The 4,747-nt window shown below is 46.4% G+C and overlaps 1 non-coding gene across 1 annotated transcript; it reads left to right on the plus strand.

The window, feature by feature from the left end:
- Positions 1-3,371: 3,371 nt before the first annotated feature.
- On the plus strand, positions 3,372-3,504 carry LOC126934549 (small nucleolar RNA SNORA51). The gene has a single exon (XR_007719014.1). It is a non-coding gene; the product is annotated as a small nucleolar RNA SNORA51 (small nucleolar RNA).
- The last annotated feature ends 1,243 nt before the right edge of the window (positions 3,505-4,747 follow it).

Here is a 4,747-nt window from a genome sequence, read left to right on the forward strand (position 1 = left end):
CCCAGATTCAAGCAATTCTCCTACCTCAGCCCCCCAAGAAGCTGGAACCACAGGCGTGTGCCACCAGGTCTGGCTAATTTTTGTATTTTTGGTAGAGACAGAGTTTCACCATGTTGGCCAGGCTGACCTCGAACTCCAGACCTCAAATGATCTGCCCACCGCAGCCTCCCAAAGTGCTAGGATTACAAGCGTGAGACACTGCACCAGCCTGATTTTGCCTTTTGATACACAAAATTTTTATGAAATCCAATTTGTCTATTTTTCTTTGTTGTCTGTATCTTTAATGTCATATCCAAGAAATCACTGCCAAATCCAACATTGTGGAGATTTTGCTCCAAGTTTTCTTCTAAAAATTGTATAGTTTTAGGTTACTTTTAGGTCTTTGATCTATTTTGAGTTAATTTTTGTATATGGTGTTAGGTAAGGGTCCAGCTTCATTCTTTTGCATGTAGATATCCAGTTTTCCCAGCACCCTTTGTTGAAAAAGCTGTCCTTTTGCCATTAAGTGGTCATGGCACCCTTGCCAAAAATCATTTGGCCATATATTCAAGGATTTACTTCTGGGTTCTCTATTCTATTCTATTGATCTATATGTCAAGCTTTATTCCAGTGCCACACTGTTTTGATTACTGTAGCTTTGCAGTAAGTTTTGAAATCAGAAAGTGTGAGTCCTCCAGCTTTGTTCTTTTTCAAGATTGTTTTGGCTATTCAGGGCCCCTTGAGATTCCATATGAATTTTAGGATGGGTTTTTCTATTTCTGCAAAAAATGTCATTGGGATTTGGACTTTATTGTTTCTGAAGTACCTTTACTTATACTGGCTCCAACATTCTAAAGATTATTTCCATATTTTACAGATGAGGAGAGCTATACTTGGAAAAATGAAACGTCCAAGGCCACATATTAGAATCAGTAACAGCCAGGTTTAACAGCCAGATTCAGTGTCATTGTGCTGGGCCCACACAGGCTCTGAAAGAAATACTATTTTTTTTGAAATATATACTCAAGTAGCACTTTAATACTTGAGTATATATCCACCAGGGATAATCTTGCAAATAACATTGTTCCAGCTCACAAACTCCTGCCCCAGAATGTTTGAGGAAGTGGAGGCTAGCTTGTTTCTAGGTCCTCTTTTGATTCTGTTCCCCAGTTTCATTTGTAATTACAGAGTGGAGAAATGTAGCTGCTGGGAATAGCATGGGTGACACTAACTTAGGGTAGAGGCAGCATCTCTGGCCACCCACCCTTCCCCTGACCCCAGAAGCTCACAGGCAGAGGAAATGCCCGGATAACTCCCCAGCAGCAGCTGCAGCAGGAAACCAAAGCCGTGCCTGGAAAGGGGAGAGTTGGAAATTTACTGTGACCTGTCAGCCAGCAGAATCACTGGATCCTGCCTCAAATCTGTAGATGGACCAGAGCTGGGAAAATTGGATCATTAGGTCATCTTGTTTATCCCTGAGGCATGCTGTTTTGTAACCACTCCTGATACAGATACTGTGGCCCATGGCTCATCCAGGAAGTGTGACTCAGAGGCAGGTTCCGATGCCCCCCAACCCCCGCCCTTTCCCCTTCTTCCTTGCAAACTCAAGATAAACTAAAATATCCCCTCCCCTGCTGTGGACCACCACCACCCCAATTGCTTTGTTGTAGCCCTAACCTCTAATGTAACTGTATTTGGAGATAGGGCTTTTAGGAGGTATTTAAGGTTAAAGGAGTTGTAAGTCATAGGATTGGTGGTCTTAGAAAGGAAGAGGGAGAGATCTTTCTTTCTCTCCATGCATCAAGAAAAGGCCATGCGAGAACACAGCACAAAGGTGACTGTCTACAAGCCAGAAAGCGGGCCCTTACCAGAAAAGGAATCAGCCAGCAGCGCCTTGACCTTGAACTTCCAGCCTCTGAAACTCTGAGAAATAACTCTGTTGTTGAAGCCACCCAGTCTGTGGTATTTCATCATGGCAGTCTAAGCATAAGACAGGAAGCGTGCCCTGGTACTTTTTCTTCTGTTTCCCCTTCCGTCTGCCCTCTGCACCTCTCTAATCTCAAGGCTGGGGTCCTGGGACACTGCCCGGCAGGACTAAGGGCATTAAGGACCTGGTTTTGTTTCTTGAGCAGTGCCTTACCCTCTTGCCCTGCTTCCCTGACCCCTCTGCTTGACCGTGGCTGCTGGGGAACAGGGCGGGGTATGGGCCAGAGCAGGACTTGCCAGGGGAGGGCTCCGGAACTGCACTGTCCACTCACCAACCAGCCTTTGGAGGTACCCAGGAAAATGAACAGGACTCCAAGTCAGATAACCCTGGACTCCCAGGCTCTTCTGTAAAGTAGGCAGCTTGACCTACGACCTACCTCTTGGGGTGGTTGAGAGCCTTAAATGAGCTAACATTGGATGCTCTCAAACAAAAAAAAAACAAAAACTCAACGCCTGTAACCCCACCACTTTGGGAGGCCGAGGCAGGTGGATCGCTTGAGCCCAGGAGTTCGAGACAAGCCTGGGCAACATAGTGAAGCCCCATCTCTACTAAAATAACAGAAATTAGCCAAGCCTGGTGGTGCATGCCTGTAGTCCCAGCTACTTGGGAGGCTGGGGTGGGAGAATGGCTTGAGCCCAGGAGATGGAGGTTGCTGTGAGTCCAGATCATGCCACTGCACTCCAGCCTGTGTGACAGAGCCAGACCTTGTCTCAAAAAAACCAAAAAAACAGTTGCTTTCCTCCTCCCCCACTCGCTCTTCCCTCCTCCTCATTAGCAAACTTAAAGCATTCCCTTTAGCAACCCTGATCGGGCCTCAATCCAGGATCCCAATTTTCTAATCTGTAAAATGTGCATATGAATCATGTCTCGCTTGGATTAAAAAAGGCAATATGTGCAAAGGGCCTCTGGCGAGGTAGCTCTTCAAGAAGTGATGGGCATGTTACTTCATTGTCATGTCCTCACCCTCATCATCATCCTCCCGCTGACTGACCGCTCTGCCCACACACATAAAGAAAGCCATCGCAGCCATCAGTCAGAGCCCACTGGTGCTGGCCCAGCCCAACGTACGCTATCGGCATCACCTGAGAAAACACCCAACATCTCTGAGTTCCTTTTCCTCCTGAGGGCTGTCTCTCAGATGACCCAAGGGAGGGAGGCCAAGGCACCAAGGAATGGGAAATGGCTTTGTAAAATGTGAAATGTGCTCCCGAACTACACTACACATCTTCAAGTAGTGTCAGAGGCATTTGAACCAGAGCGACTCCATCTTGAGTAGGGGCTGGATAAAATACGGCTGAGACCTGCTGAACTGCATTCCCCAGCGGTTAGGCATTCACCGGATGAGATAGGAGGTCGGCACATGGTACAGTTCACAAAGACCTTGCTGATAAAACGGGTTGCAGTAGGCCTCTTGGTACTTACCCACAGGCTGTATTCTTACACTGGCTATAGAGAAAGAGGAGGTAGAGTAAACCTACCCCATATACACCTCAGCCCAGGCCCTGCACCTGGTCTGTATTGTGAATGAGGGGACATATAAAAGAAAAAAATAAATAAAAAATAAAACAAGTTGCAGTAAAGAAGCTGGCCAAAACCCACCAAAACCAAGATGGCAACAAGAGTGACCTCTGGTCATCCTCACTGCTCATTATATGCTAATTATAATGTGTTAGCCTGCTAAAAGACACTCCCACTAGTGCCATGACAGTTTACAAATGCCGTGGCAACATCAGGAAGTTACCCTATATGGTCTATAAGGGAGAAGAGCTCTGAGTTCTGGGAGTTGCCCTTGCCTTTCCTGAGAAGCTCATGAATAATCCACCCCTTGTTTAGCATATAATCAAGAAATAACTATAAGTATAATCCGTTGAGCAACCCATGCCCCTGCTCTGCCTATGGAGTAGCCATTCTTTATTCCTTTCCTTTCCTAATAAACTTGCTTTCACTTTACTCTGTGGGCTCACCCTCAATTCCTTCTCGTGCGAGGTCCAAGAACCAGCTCTTAGGGTCTGGATTGGGACCCCTTTCTGGTGACAGTAGTGGCTCCACAGAGTTGGGTTGGACTTCTGTGCCCTTGCTGGTTTACACAGCGGGGTGGAGGCAAGCCTGAGGCCATGACACATGGTTGTCCAGTACAGGTTGGGACGCCACAGCAGCAGCAGCTCAGGCCCCAATATGGAAGGCAGAAGCCCCAGCCTGGGGCACTGCACAATACCCAGACATCTTTTCCATGTCAGTGGAGAGAGGGGAGCAGCCCAGAGTCTGGCTGGCTGCAGAATGCTCATGCTAAAACACAAAACCCAAAGCCAAATGCAAGCAGCGGCTTTGACCTCTGCTTCAAACCAGTTTGAACTGGAAAAGGCTGCCTGCCTTTCCAGCTCTGCTCCTGATGATGGTTCCTGTTCTGGGAACTAGAGCTCCTGGTGCATGTGTTGAGGACATGCCCTGCAAGGAACAGTAGGTGAATTTCTCCCTGAAACATATAGCTCCATGACTAATGGGGGGTGGACATAATGTTAATCATGTATGTATGTATACATATTATTACTTCAACATGTAATCAATCTAAAAATTATGAATGAGATATTTTGTATTTTTTTATACTACTAAGTCTTTAAAATTCAGTGTGTGTTCTACACTTAACAACGTTTCTTAATTTGGACTAGCTGCAATTCAAGTGCTTGATACTCATGTGTGGCTGGTGGCTATCACATTGGACAGCACACATAGAGACCTGTGAATGCAAAACTTTAGTGTACATCAGAATCCCCTGAGGGACTT

The sequence above is a fragment of the Macaca thibetana genome, chromosome 13 (assembly GCF_024542745.1).
Source record: "Macaca thibetana thibetana isolate TM-01 chromosome 13, ASM2454274v1, whole genome shotgun sequence".
Classification (NCBI taxonomy): Eukaryota; Metazoa; Chordata; class Mammalia; order Primates; family Cercopithecidae; genus Macaca; species Macaca thibetana.